The sequence below is a fragment of the Mesitornis unicolor genome, unplaced genomic scaffold, assembly GCF_000695765.1.
Source record: "Mesitornis unicolor isolate BGI_N332 unplaced genomic scaffold, ASM69576v1 scaffold19160, whole genome shotgun sequence".
NCBI classification, from domain to species: Eukaryota; Metazoa; Chordata; class Aves; order Mesitornithiformes; family Mesitornithidae; genus Mesitornis; species Mesitornis unicolor.
In genome coordinates, this window is record NW_010160527.1 from 1 (window position 1) to 15631 (window position 15631).

Sequence of the window (15631 nt, forward strand, 5' to 3'; positions counted from 1 at the left end):
TTCTGTGATTCTGTGATTCTGTGAAGAAATAAACTTATTTCATTTAGTAATTGTATTTCTCAGATATCTTTTAGTGGGCTTTCTAGGATTAGCACAAAAAGAAGATCAGTAACTCTATCCAATATTTCAGGGTAGTGTAATGCAAGTTTAGTACAATGGTAGTGGTACTATAGAATAGCTTCTCCAAATCAGTATAGAGAGATGGATTAATCTCACTTTGTCTATGTAAAATTTAATTAACTGATATACATAAGTCCCTTGAAGTCCATCTACCATCAACAGTGAGACATATGCTTTCAGAGAGCGATTCCTCTGACCTATCAGAGATTTGTTCTAGGATATGTTAAATCTGAATTTATATATTTCTCTCTATTAACTAGAGAGGGACTGTAGATGACTAAATTAAAGTCTTACCTTTGGGTGCTAAAGAGAAAAAGTCAACACAAATCAGTTTTGTGTTCCTTTTCATGCAAATGTTTTAAAATTTTTAACCTTTTACTAGTTCTGGACAATTTCCCATTCCTGGAATAGTAAGATTCTGTATTTTGCAAGTTTTAAAATTTTAAACTTATAATCTGTTTTAACTTTAATTAAATTTTGCTGGCTTTCTTGAAATAGTTTAGAGAGTTGTGTGTTTCCTTATAGAAAGCAGTGAATATTTATCAGCATCATATGTTCATCTGTGTACTCTCAAATATGATTTCCATTTCCCTTTCAATTGGCTCAATGTTGAAGTAAAACTTACTGGTTTGTAGTTTTGGATTATTACCAAGACATTTCTTAAGGACAATCACAGGACTTTCCATTCCCTATATTCTACGATAATAGCAGTTTTAAGCAAGGTTTTGTTTTTATTACCTTGAAACTTTCTGAAGTCTATCATCTCGCTTTCAAACCTTGCAGCTGTTAATCAATTTGTTTTAGCACTTCTCTGTTACCCTGTTCTCTGACATTGCTTGTATATTACTTCTACAGGTCTGAGAAATGTATCTTGCCAATAGATCCTGACACTAAACCTGGCATAAAGAAATTGCTCTGCTTCTTTATAAGCACCTCTGTTGAGCGGCCATTGTAAGAGAGGAAAAGTGGAGGAAAGTTCAATGGAAAAGTTATTCACCTGTAAAGAACTGAAGATTTTTTTTTTAACATGCACAATGGTAGTCTCTAAGCTTGGTCACTAAGATCAATATTGGCACTAAGAGACAAGATCTAAGTTTTTAACAACATTGTGAAAATATCAGCTTAATGCTCATTAAGATTCAAAAAGGCAAATGGATTAGTAGGTATTTTAGAAAAGGAATAGAGAAGAAAACATCAACTTATACCACTGTAGAAGCACATTATGTGCTCACATCTTAAGCACTACACAATCTGGTTTTCCTCAGAAAGTCTATGTAGTAAAACTGGGAAAAAAGCACAGAGGATCATAAAGATGAATAAAAGCATAGGCTGAGATCAGGAAGAAGTTTTCCGGGGAAGGCAGGGACAATCACTGTAGTGATATTTGACTCAACGTTGAACTTAAAACTGTCTTCGATAAGATCAAGTCTCTGTACCTTCAGACTCAAAAATTGGATATATGATACATTCCTGATTTTTTCCACCTCTTTTTGTGATTTTTTTTGTTTGGTTGGTTTTGTTTTGTTATTTGGTTGGGGTTTTTTTGTTGTGCTTGTTTGTTTGTTTGTTTTTAAGACTGCCAGACCTAGCTGTACAACATAATGTAGTACAAGCCAGAGCACTGCAATATTAGCTCTACAACATTAATTTAAACTTGCAGAAGTACATAAATGATTAAGACTTTTTAATGAATTAATATTATATCTTTTGTCAGTTATACCTTAAGAGTCTAAGTCTCAGCTTCCTCATTTGTCAAGGGAATGGTCACAATACCAAAGAATAAGGACATTTCTCTATTACCAGGGATGGTCAGAAATTTCAAGAAAATAGATTTAATCAGAAAATATTAATTTACTGAAATCAAAAGTACAACTAAGAAAGGATCAGGTTTTAAGCTTTTAACATTTTGGTTCCTCTGTTCTATATGTAGCCTACATGTAGATCTAGGCCAGCCAAAGAGCCCGAGTTTGATGCAATGCAATCCTTTGTATTAAACTATTACTATGAGCACAGCCCCGCCAGGTCTGTGGTTCATGTCACCTGGTAGTCTTTTAGTTAATCATTGGCTTGTAGAATTAGATTGGAAAGTGCCTCTGGAGGTTATCTATACGCATTCAGAAGGTAACTCATCTCACTTGTCTTACACATATAGCTTATAGCACTTTCTGCCTCACCTTGCTTTCCTTCCCCCCTGTGAGATTAAACTAATTTGACTTGGTGCCAGGAAATGGTGAAACTGCCTCATCAGGACAGGTCACTATTCCTGGTAACTGTGTTCAGGTTTTCTAGGGCAGAGCATTGCTTGGGGAAAAACAGGTGATCCTGGCCAGAGGGGCACTGAGGCCACTCCAACAACATGTAAGTGCTGACAGCCAGCTCCAGTGTCTGCACCCATGCTCTGTTACCATGTAATGTAATACTTAGAATCATAGAATATTGGGTTGGAAGGGACCTTTAAAGATCATCCAGTCCAATCCCCCTGCAGGAAGCAGGGACAATGTTACCAAATCAGGTTGCTCAGAGCCCCATCAAGTCTGACTTTGAATATCTCCAGGGATGAGGCCTCCACCACCTCTCTGGGCAACCTGTTTCAGTGATCTACCACCCTCATGTTGAAAAACTTTTTCCTAATATCCAACTTAAATCTACCCTTTTCTAGTGTAAAACCATTACCCCTCATCCTATTGCTACATGCCCATGTGAACAGCTCTTCTCCAGATTTCTTATATGCACCTTTCAGGTATTAGAAAGTCGCTATAAGGTCCCCCTGGAGCCTTCTCTTCTCCACGCTGAACAACCTCAACTCTCTCAGCCTGTCTTTGTAGGAGAGGTGCTCCAGCCCTTTCATTATCTTTGTGGCCATCCTCTGATCAGGCTCCAGCACTTCAATGTCCTTTTTGTGTTGGGTACTCCAAAGCAGGACACAGTACTCCAAGTGAGGTCTCACCAGAGCAGAGCAGAGGGGCAGAATCACCTCCCTCGATCTGCTGGTCATACTTCTTGTGATGCAGCCCAGGATGCAGTTGGCCTTCTGCCATCTTTGTGGACATCTGCATGCCTACCACATTTGGTAGGAATTGAAGTATATGTATTTGTTCCAAGGAAGTACATTAAGAACAGTTTCAAAACCAAAGTTCATTTGAAAAATATAGATTGCATATTGACCCTTTTATATGCCCTATGGGTAAAAATGATTATATGCCAATCTTTTACTTTTCATCTTTTTTTTTTATAATGGAGAGCTGCAGTTAAGCAGTTTGTGACTATCAATTATGACAAAGATAGAAGAAGATGAGCAAGATAATTGAATATGTGTTATTACAGAGATTGAACTATACTGTGGTTGCTTCGGTGGGCTGATTCTGTATGTTAGATTGCTTAATAGCATTTTATAACTAATGATTAATGATAGTAGCCTTTTAGAGGATTTCATTTGTGGAAGCATTAGGGGTTGTTATGTGTTAGCAATACTCAGAGTTGTTTCTGCAATGCAGTGGCTGAGAATTCTTACAGGAAATATGTAAATAATTTCCTTGTTCAGAACTCCTAGTGCACAGTAATTGTTCTGTGAGTGGTTCCAAATAATCTGCAATCCTTAATTTGCCATTTCGCTCTCGGACAAATAGATTCCAAGCTATAATTTATTTAACTACGTGTGCCTTTATGCATTTAATGATTTTTTTGTAATTTAACAAGCAATTTATAGTTACTGGTTTGTTTCTTACCTGCAAAAGAAAACACCAGCAAAGGGGCAAGAGAACAAACTCGGTTCATCCTTGTGCATTGGCTATGCAGCTGTGGGTAAGCAAATTTGCTGCTGGGAAGCTCCGCTGAGGAAAGAATAGAGAGCTCCCAGCTCAAGAGGAAGCTGTTCCTAGAGGTCAAGGGAAGTAAAGGATGATTGACATTAAAGCATCCTCACGGCTATGGCTGGCTCAGACTCAGGAATAAATCATCAACATCAATCTTATACAAGTTTTTCAAATGCAGTCACTTAGGAAGGCTATATTATAAAGCTTCAAAGTTACATGTTTTAGTAACATTCTTGGAATTTTAAAGGCAAGAAAGAAAAATATCTCTCTTAATGTACATAATTGAACAAATCTGAGTGCTATTCAAAATGCAGCTTCCTATAAAACATTTAAGAAGATATCTCCAAAATGACTGTAGACTCTATAGTGACCGACAGTAAATTGTGCTAAAAGAAATTAAAAGGCAGGTCCAATAAACATATTACAAGGGGGAGGGAGGAAATAAAGAAATAGTTTCTGTTCTAGCTGAGGTTACTTCTGGACCAAAGAGCTTTTTGGAGAGTGTACAATTTCAACACAGATCACATTTGAGCTGTGAGCTGGTTTTCAGTTAATTTGATCAGCTCCATCTTCCCCTCCAGACTGAGCCATCTTGTTGGATAAGAACACATAATTATTTAACAATATGGCTGGAAAATAAGGATGAACAGACTGTGGCTGTTTCTTATTTACTAGGAGAAGATATGGTTATCTTGGCAGCAGCAAGAGTTCCCTATTTACCCTTTATATGTGATTAAATAGAATATGTTTGCAGATACTAACAACACAGCAGACCAGAGGCATTCCCCACTGCACTGAGCAGAACCAGCTGTTGTGTCAGGTACAAAGCTGTGCAGACAGATGTTATACTATAGCTCTCAGGATAAATCTGAGGGACTGCTGCAGTCAGTGCAGTGCAGACTAGGGCTGTCCCTAGTATAGACATATCTGAGTCAGTTTTACTCTGGTGAGCATTGGCAATTATTGCAATAAAAATGAAGTGATGTGAGTTTTAAGATAGCTTGGAAACCTGAGTCAGTACTCAGGTTCCCCTGTTAATATACTATACTTCTAAATGCTTTTTGTTATTCTCAGTTAGTCTGAGGAGGGTATATCTACCACAGTAACCATGTTCTTCTGAACATAAAGTTATCTAAGGCATGAGTATTTATCTCAAAGGTTAGTATTTCTGTGTATGTGGGGGAAGACAAGTTGCCAAAATTGTTACATTGTAACATTGGATCTGAGCACAGCCAAGGTACTACTTTAAGGCAACTGGTCATCATAACATATTTGTTATTAACAGCTGCAAAATGCTTGCTAAACCAAACTCCATAAGTCTGTAAATATTCCCCAGTCTCTTTCCTAAGAGCTGACTTAACATTTTCTCTAATATCCAGTTGTATAGCCCTACAGGATGTTTGCTGAGCAGTAGCAAAAATCTAAAGTACATTCACGCTCTGCATAATAAATCTGCCTATTCACTGCAGAATAATAATATTCTGGTTGTGCATCTCAGTGTTTTTGAGAAGAGGAAGCAATGAACTGAAAGTCTGGTAATCAGCAAGGAACTGAAGCTTGTAGTTCTGCATTCATCTGCTGCCAGTGGCACAGTGATTATGATTAGAGTGGGATATCTGCGCTGCAGTAGCAACCATAGCCTGTAGTCCAGCCTGGGATGTTCACGATTGTATATTAAACAATATAGATATATATACTTTTTTTTGCCTGAAAGAAGTATAATGTTCTCATCTGGAAAATGTCATAGAACACCTTATTGACCAGAGCTACGTTTGAAGTGGTTTGGTCTGCTTTGGTCAAAAATGGATGTTAAATTCGTAATTGGAAGTTGACACACAGTTAAAAGTCATCTGCAATCCTCCTGCTCCTTGGCATTGCTGCTTATGATCCATATTGCCTGTGGATAGCTTTGAGGGTAGCTCCTTTTTCCATCCAGAAATCCCTGTCCCTGACTGGGACTGTGCAGCAAACCTGCACACCCTCTCCATCTTCAGTCAAGTACTTTTGGCAATACAACTCTGATCTGACCTTGAGCAAAGCCAGGTATTTTGTCTATACAATGAGGTGAGAAACACCTTCCAATGTCTGCAGGTGTTTGAAATGCAGCAACTGTGTTAGACAGAGAGACAAACGCTGTTTCTGAAATCCTAAGTGAACTGGAGACGAAAGTTGCCATTGATTCCCATACGGCTGAGAGCACACTCTGTGACTATCATTTATGTGTTCAACATCAATAATGTACTTTCATCTGTAAGGTAAAACAGCTCTTGGAAATCTGCAGACTTTGTCATTTTTTCATCTACTTCAGTGCATATTGGTTTTTGATAGAGAGGATTGGATAAGTACCCTGGGGAGGAAAGTTCAGAAACATAAACAGCGGTAGTGGTTTTAGTTTGAATACAAAATACCAGAATTTTAAATGAAGAATAAAAGGTTCGCAAAGAAGACAAAGATGGCATGATCAGTACAGTAAGCCACAAAAAAAAAATCTTTTCCTGATGGGGAAGATCAAAGGTATAAGAACAGAGAAGATAGTTCTTAGTACAAAAGACCATCAGAATCATTAAGGGAAAAACTGCTACCATTATTAATGACATCAAATGAGGAAAAACAAAGCTAAAAACTACGAAGTTCCAGATCTTCTATTCTGTTACTTATGTCTAATTTGCAAAATGCATATTTTGTATCTTCTTATGAAACAAACATTGCTTTGTACACTTTGAAAACAAGACATGATACCTGAACCATAGTTATTCTGGTCTAGCCATGTCTCAGTGACAGAAAGACAAAAGTACAATATATGAATGCCATAAAGCTGGATGATTATTCCAGGAAAATATGATGCAAGTATCAAACACAAATGTTTTCACTAGATGATTTTTACAGTAATTTGCACAACATGCAATAATCATTTGAAGTATGTGCACTTCATTAGCAAGTCTATTTGAAATTAAATTGAAGTAGTTTCATTTTCAGCTTTGATCCCATCTCTATGTATTTTTTTAGAAGTCAAATTTTTAACGAAAGTTTATTCAAGTAATTGAGTTTGGTTCACATTGATTTTTCCAACTCCTGTATTATGATTTAGTATATGTTTTCTTAATGTGCTAAGTATTGTACAGTTACCAAACATTATGCAAATATAAAGCCATACATAATTATTACTACAAAATCTTCATTCCTCCAGATGGTTCAAGGAAAACTACCACTTTTGTGTGTGTGTAAAAGCTGGATATGACATTCTCTTTTAGTATATAAATAAATATATATTTAATATATGAATCTATTCATTGAAGTGCAGTGGTGCTGATTCTTCAGTAAGCCTCCTTTTGCTCTGTACCTTTAACACACTGACCCTCTCCTGCTTATCTCATTGTCATTTATGTCTTTACAAAGTAAGCACAAGTAGAAGAGATTCACAGGTAAATTGAAGTCATAGCCTTTTTGCACGTGTGTAAATAAAGTTTGAGCAGTGAGCACTGCCACAAACATTTATGTAATATGAATTCATTCTGGGATAACTCAGACAGCTGTGCAAAATGAGGAAATTAACACTTCTCAGAGCCTGCTGCTCAGTTTTACGCAGAAGGAGTAGGGCAATTTTATAGGCTCAAGGAGACCTTGACACAGGATTTGAATGTACAGCTGACATCAATGTGAAAGAAATGAGGGACAAAACCACAACTCCAAGTTGAATGCTCTGTGAGACTAGATTCTCTCTGCAGGTGAGCTCAACCTCCCAGGTACAGCTCGACCAATGTGAAATGTTTTAGTATTGTGTCAGCAACTTTGTTGAGCCAGAACAGGAATCAGGACCCTACTGTGCTAGGTACAATCTCATAAATAAAAGGGCTGCCCTCATCATAGAGTTGGCAACCTGAGCCTTGAGAGGTGTAGGAAACCATTGTTAGGACAAAAGCCAATGATAAGAACATGATGTATAACACGAGAAGTGGCAATCACTATACACCATGCAAACAATTATTAAAGGGTTTGAGGATTAAAAAGGAGCTTTCAGGAAGAATCTGAAGCAGCAGCAACAGTCACATGAAAGGCAACAGCTCTCCTTTGTAATTTGCCCTGCTACCTTACTTCAGTTTACATTGCAGATCTCCATAGGCATCCATATTTCCATACTGGGGGCAAGTCAGTTACCATTTCCAGCAGCAATGGACTGCAATTATTGACAATTTTATTAAATCTAGATCTGCTACCTATTGCAGCTGCTGTGTTTTCAAAGGGACAGCCAGCCCCCAAGAGGGCAATTGCTGCACAGTGCAGAATACAGTCAGACATAAAACAGTTAATTTGAAAGCATGTTGTTGCTTATAGCAGCCTTGAAATACAACCTGTGTCTCAACAGCAGTTTCATAACATCCTTGGTGAAAGGAAAGGTCTTGGTCTGTGTTTTTATAGATTTGAGGACGATAGGTTCCGAATCTTGATCAGGACTTTGCACGTCAGTATAAAAACAAGAATTTGTACTTGGAATCTAACCACAAAAACACTACAAAGCTTTTCCTTGGCTGATGCATAAAGCAGATCTTGACTGCTGAAACTGTAGAGACAATGCATTACAAGCTGAAAATGGACCGACAGATTTATACAATAAGTTTCTACTGTTTTGTAAGCTTTAATCTTAGTGTTAAGTATTCCTCAGCTACTAAAACATTGCCCACTCCCCCCACCCCTTCATATCTCCTCCTCTCTAAAATCTGGAATAATCCTCTTCTTTCTTTTTCCCAATAGCCCAAAGGTTAGAATCCTTGTTCATACAAACCTTTTTCTACCTGAGGAGGTTTGAAGCTATATTATACCTTACGACAGTACCAGTGAGTTTTATGTGAATTTGTAGAAATGGATGTTCTCCTTCTCCCAGGGGCAATGTTTTACGTGCCGTAAATCAGCAAGTGCTCCCTGGAGTTAAACTGCACTTTTGTGTTCTTTGCCCCAGGTGGAGTTTTCACTGTCAAATTCTCTCATTTACTGCAATTTTTTTCAAAGTGTGGAAACAAACACTCTAGAGGAATTTATGCAGAAAGCATCTCTCCAGTACAAGCTCGATAAATCTTCTATGTCATGATTTGACCAAGCAATGTCAATTTAAAGGTAAGAGTACTGCCTCTGACAGATTAAATCAATGAGCCACAACTTGCTGAAAGGTGGGAATGCTGAAGTTTGACCATCTAATTGGTGAATTTTCACCATTTAATTTCACCATGGTTTACCTTAACTTCAGTAAGGCTTTTGACAGCATCTCCCATGACATCCTCACAGCCAAACTTAAGAAGTGTGGATTGGATGATTGGATAGTGAGATGGATTTGGAACTTGCTGAACTCAGAAAGTTGTGGTCAGGGGAGCAGAGTCTACTTGGAGGCCCATGTCTAGTGATGTTCTTCAGGGGTTGGTACTGGGTCCAGCCCTGTACAACATATGCAACAATGACCTGGATGATGGGACAGATTGTGCCCTCAGCAAGTTTGCTGATGATGCAAAGCTGGGAGGAGAGGTTGACACACCAGAAGGCTGTGCTGCCATTCAGCATGACCTGGACAGACTGGAGAGTTGGGAGGGAGAAACTTCATGAAATTCAATAAGGGCAAGTGTAGGATACTGCATCTGGGGAGGAACAACCCCATTTACCAGTACAGGATGGCGGCTGACCTGCTGGAGAGCAGCTCAGGGGAAAAGAACCTGGAAGTCCTGGTGGAGAGCAGGATGACCATGAGCCAGCAATGTGGCCTCATGGCCAAGAAGGCCAATGGCATCCTGGGGTGCATGAAGAAGTGTGTGTGAACTGTGTCCAATTCTGGACTCCCCAGTTCAAGAAGGACAGGGAACTTCTGGAGAGAGTCCAGCATAGAGCCACTAAGATGATGAGGGGACTGGAGCATCTCCCATACGAGGAAAGGCTGATACAGCTGGGTCTGTTTAGCATGGACGAGAGGGGACTGATGGGGGAATCTCATTACTGCTTATAAATATCTAAAGGGCAGGTGGCAGGAGTGTGTGACCAGATTCTTCTCAGTTGTGCCCAGTGACAGGACAAGGGGCAATGGTCACAAACTGGAACACAGGAGGTTCAACTTAAATATAAGGAAAACCTTCTTTCCTGTGAGGATAACAGAACACTGGAACAGGACTGATGAATTTGGTATGGAAGTGTTGAAGTAGCCATATATTGTCTACGAGTTTGTGCTGTGGAACTAATATGGGGGACATGTTTGCACTTCAGGTTTATTCCAAGTAGTGATCAAAAGAATGAATACAAAACAAGTTAATTAGACACTTGTTATTAATTTCACCTAATATTACTTGTCTTACAGTTAATCACCTAATCCAAACTCTCTGGTTACTTGAGGAGTCAGTTATCACTGGAGAAAAAAGTTCTCTTTCATGAGGAAGGGTTTTGTTAAGAGCTTTGAGATTTCTATTTTTGTCCACTGGGTAGAGAAAAAGTCTACATATATTTTGGATACTAATGCTGAGTGAGATGAATTTATTCAAAGTGGTAAATAGGTTTGGTTAGTAATTTCAGAAGAGGCTCATACTTTCCACAATTTTATGTTCCGCACAGCATGAACACAAAGACTAATAAAATCTTATTCAGAATGGAACTTCCTTCCCACAATGCTTTGATGTGTATTAACACTGTCAAAGTACAAAAGGAATATTTTCTGTTTTGAAAATTTGCTCTGACACTTAACAGACATATTGCAACTGAACTATGACAGTGTATTCTGTGATACAATCTATAGGTTTCATGTGAAGTGTGATAGTACTTAAGCTAATTAGGATATTTTGACATTAACATTTAGTAATAATGAATGTTTCATTGGATTGACTGTCATTTTCCATTGACATCTTTGTGGTATAAAAACAATAAAGCATTTTTCCAACAAAGTGCTGAAAGAATTGAAGCCATTTATGCCCAATTGGGTTTTTTTTCTGATTATTTATAGATAAATCTTATCAGAACCATGACTAAATATGAATACACATTTATACAGTGGTTTTCAAATTAAACTGTAGGAAGGCTAAATCACATCTGACAGTAATGGTCTACTTTTGCTATGTGGGTTTCAAAGCTCTGGTAAACTTAATGTATCATTGCATATTGCACGATATTTTGTATAACTTATGTACACTGCAATACCTCCATGCGAGTTACAGCATATTTCCAGGGGTGAGGCTGGCTGATAGTGTGTTAATATATTTTATGCTATAATATGCAGGTGGGCTTTGAGGAAGGTAACCAGCTGCCTGAAGTCCTATAGCTCTTGTGTAGCAGCACATTACCGCAGTGGGAAAGTGCAGAATAGAAAGTGTTGATATTGGCTCAGGAAGCAGATGCACACTATTGCTAATCGTTGTTGGCCTTCCTCTGGATGGCTGTGCTTTGGTATATGTGCAAACTGAGCCTTCATGGCTGACTGAAATAATTAAAATCAGCTGGGGAAAAAAAAAAATACCCAGACTTCCGTTGTTTGTATAACTAAGCTAATTTTTGGTAAAGAAGAATGGACGTGACTTCAGTATACCAGTTGTGAATTAAACATATGAGCTTTTTCTTAGCAGTTAGTGAGAACAAATGCAATCACTGTTTATTTGTACTTCTTGCTGTTCTTATTTTTAATTTATCCAGGAGTTGCTTTTTCTTCAGTTTTATTTTTCTTCCAGGAGTTTCTTTTTCTTAATTTTTATTTTCTGGAAGCAATAGTAAATGCTAAATAAGCACCTTCCATTTAATGATTCAAATTTATTACATGGTTTATTACTGTCTAATGTCATATATATTATAACAATACATATGCACATATGTACATATGCATTAAACTGCTAAGGACAAATCTGTTACAAAACATAGTCATTTATTCAGTCAGCTTTCTCCTTGTTTGTGCCTGTTTGTCTTTCACTGTTACCCTGTGGTGTGGGTTGGCTGAGAAAGGGACTCCATCTGGGCCCTTTAAGTGGATCAAAGACTTTTTCCTTGCTTGGAAAACTGGAAGAGTAACCTCTCTTCTTCCTCTTGTCCTAACACTATGGCCAAAGTTATTGCTTCTTAGAAACATTCGATTTTTACTTTCTTAGCACAGAGAAACCACAACATCTTTCACTGCTTCTGTGCTTCCCTTGTCCACACCACGTGATTGAAAATACTTTGGCATAAAAAGGTGTGCTTATTCAAGGGAGCCCAACTTTTGGAGAGTCCTTAACCATAGCAAATAAGACTAAAAGGAGTGACTATACTGCTAGCTTGAGGTGTTTCTCCAGATACGGTAGAAATAAATCCTTAAAATAAGAAAACAACACAAAGTACACCTTCACTGTAGTAAGAGAGCTCAGGCATCAGCGACGTTTCCGCTTGAATTAATGCCTTCGTGGGTCTCTAATTGAAAATAGTTGCTGTAGATGAAAATTCAACAGAAGCATCTTCACTTCTGTTTACTGCATGGAATAAAATTTCCAGTGGCACAGACTGGCACAAGTCCAGCACTTGAATGGAATTGCACCAAGCGGCCTAAGTTGAGAATCGGAGCCCTTTCACTTTCTTTGTTTTGTGCATAACATGCTCATCTTAAAAAACTCATAGTATGCTATTTACAAGTGAGACAGCAGCTAAGCCTAACATAAACTGCACTGACTGCTTGGTAGCTGTGCTTTTCATCTGGATATTTGGGTTGTTTAGCTCTACTTCAAAAAATCTTGAAAAGATTAGCCCATATTAGTGACAATTTATCTGCAAAATTTCAGCTTTAGAGGCAAAGCCAAATTTTAGCTCAAAAAAATGAAATAAAAACTCATAAATTACAAAATAAAACCCAACAAATGTTTCTCTTCCATCTTGGGGATAAAAAGTGACTTAAGAGTCTTTGACAAGTTGTATATCTAGTTTTGAGCTGATGCAGTCTGAAGTGGCTGAGTTATTGACCTCTGAAAAATGACCTTTGTAATGGAAATACTGACAGACTATAAACTATAGCTATGCTACTGGGGAGGGGAGGGAAGGAGAATGCTGTAATTACTAGTACATAAATATTGTTCTACTATTGCCTTGACAGATCAAACCCAAACAAATCAAACATGTCATTTCAAAAGCCCAAAGCTACAGCCATAACATACGAGGTGTGTTTTTATCTTGTTCTTTTTTCTTTTCACACCCTTGTGTTTTCTCTTAAATGTTTAAGTGAAGTGTGCAAGGCTGCCAATTTCTAAAACAACTGAGGTTCTCAGAAAGTTTTATTTGTCCCTCCTTTAAACTGGACAGCACTGACTAGAGAGGAGAGTGGTAAAAGTGCAGTGCCTGGGAAGGAAAAACACAATGAGCAAAGGAAGACCAGAAGAAGCAATTAAAAGAGGAAGAGAAAAGGGCATGGTTCAAGCTTCTGCCAAAATCAGTTGAGTCATTGAGAAGTTCAGAGCAGTGCAGTGATGAGGTGAATTACAGGGATTTGAGTTCATTGGTAGAGAATAAAAGATGGCAGAGAGTTGAAAGTGACAGTATTGACTTGTTACTTCCCATCATGTTCTGTGAATAAACAAGGGAGGGACCTTTTCTACCCAGAGTTGCTAGAATAAGGATTTTTTAAAAATTTTGTGCTGATTTAATCTGTTTGTAAGTATAAAGCAATAAAGCAAGTAATTCAGTCCCTTGATTTCCTATACAGTCAAAACCTGAAGAGTTTCTTAATGTATCAACATAAAACAACACTATCTCAACAGTCATATGGAGGTTTTCACAGGTGCCCAGGGCTTATGTCAAATGACTATTAGAAAGCCATAGAATGTATTGGGTTGGGAGAGACCTTTAAAGATCATCCAAGCCCAACCCACTGCAGTAAGCAGGGACAATGTTACTAGAATAGGTTGCCCAGAGCCCCTTCAAACCTGACCTTGAATATCTCCAGGGATGGGACCTCCCAACCACCTCTCTGGGCAACTTGTTCCAGTGATCTACAATCCTCACACTGAAGATATTTTTCCTAAAATCCAACCTAAATCTACCCTTTTCTAGTTTAAAACCATTGCCTCTCACACCTTAATGCTACATGCCATAATGAACAGGGCTGGAGATGCTGGGGATTGAACCCAGGACCTCTTACATGCAAAGCAAGCACTCTCCCACTGAGCTACATCCCCAGTCACTCAGGGCTGATTTCCTAAGATTGGATGGCAATGAAAAGAACTCAGAGGGAATTTGGGTTGGATGAATCTAAGTCTTGTGTTAGGCTCTTTGGCAAATTCTCTGCTGTATCAATAAGAAGATAATACAAATGAGTGCACGGCAAATGCCTGCAGTTTTTCATAGTGTAAATATCAGTCTTTCTAGTAAGTGTGTTTTTGTTTTCTTTTGTTAAGCCAAAGATTATATTGTATATGACAGAAAGTCAGTCAGCAGTAGAGGAATAGTAGTAATAAAGCATGGAAAGAGAGCAGTTACATTACACTTGACAACATGAATGAGAGTCATAGACTTTGACTGGGAGTTATAAAACGTGCTATTCCTTACTCTAAGTTCCTCTCTACCAAATGTAATGCTTAGTTGGAAGTTTGGTGAATACCAAATGATAAGTACTGCATCCAACTGTGGAGTCCTCAGCACAGTAAAGACATGAACCTGTTGGAACGGGCCCAGAGGAGGGCCATGAAAATGATCAGAGAGGTGGCCGACCTCTGCTGTGAAAAAAGGCTGAGAGCTAGATTTGTTTAAAGGGTGGCTACAAAGAAGATGAATACTCCTTTTTTACAAGGAGTCACGTGGATAAGACTTGCAGTAATATGTACAGGTTACTCCTGAGGAGGTTCTGATTGGACACAAAAGTACAATTTTTCACAATGAGAACAATCAGTCATTGGAATAATGTCCCCAGAGAAGTGATGGAATCCTCAACATTGGACACTTTTAAGATTTGGCTAGACAGGGTGCTTTGCCAAGGAAGTTTGTACCAGAAGATCCTTGAGGTCCCTTCCAACCTGGGATTCTATGATTCTGTGGTGCTAATGTAGAATTAAACAAATATTTTGACCTTGCAAATAAAATTGTCTTCTGACAGCTCTTCTCTGTGATTCTGTGATTCTCATAATCCACAAAGCATCTCAACATCCAATTAGGCAGCCATAGAAAAGACAGATGTTCAAAAATGGCCATCATCTGTTCATTTTATTGTTTTGTAGGAGGGATTCTCTCTTTTGAACTCCTGTTGTTTGAATATTCATTTCAAGACATTCACTTAGCCCTGAAAAGTCAAAAAAGTTTATATTAGCATTAGCATATTAAATTAGTTTATGTTTATATTAGTTTATATTTATCAGAAAAATAATAAAAGAACAACTTTAAACATTCAAAAATACTAAATTACTTTTCAGATTTTCATAATTCAGCCTTTTTCATTATTTTAACATCATTTCATGTTGTGTCAGTGGTACCCAGGAATAATACTAGTGAGAAGACAATGAAGAAATAATGAAAATTATGGACTGAATGAAGGAAACTGAATGGTGCACTTATTGGAAGGGCATAGGGTAAAATAAACACTTTAAGGAGGTGGTGAGAATAAGAAATCTGAAAAGAAGAAGTTGAAATAAGAAGAAAATTAAATTAATAAGCTAACTTAGGTGACAGGAAAACATATATTTAGCGTATTCACAGTACTTGATTTCACAGACAAGAGCAAATTTTAATCTTGTGGCATTCCT

General features: G+C 37.9%; 1 non-coding gene across 1 annotated transcript; it reads right to left on the bottom strand.

The window, feature by feature from the left end:
- Positions 1 to 14002: 14002 nt before the first annotated feature.
- On the bottom strand, positions 14003 to 14074 carry TRNAA-UGC. The gene has a single exon. It is a non-coding gene; the product is annotated as a tRNA-Ala (tRNA).
- Between the last annotated feature and the right edge of the window lie 1557 nt (positions 14075 to 15631).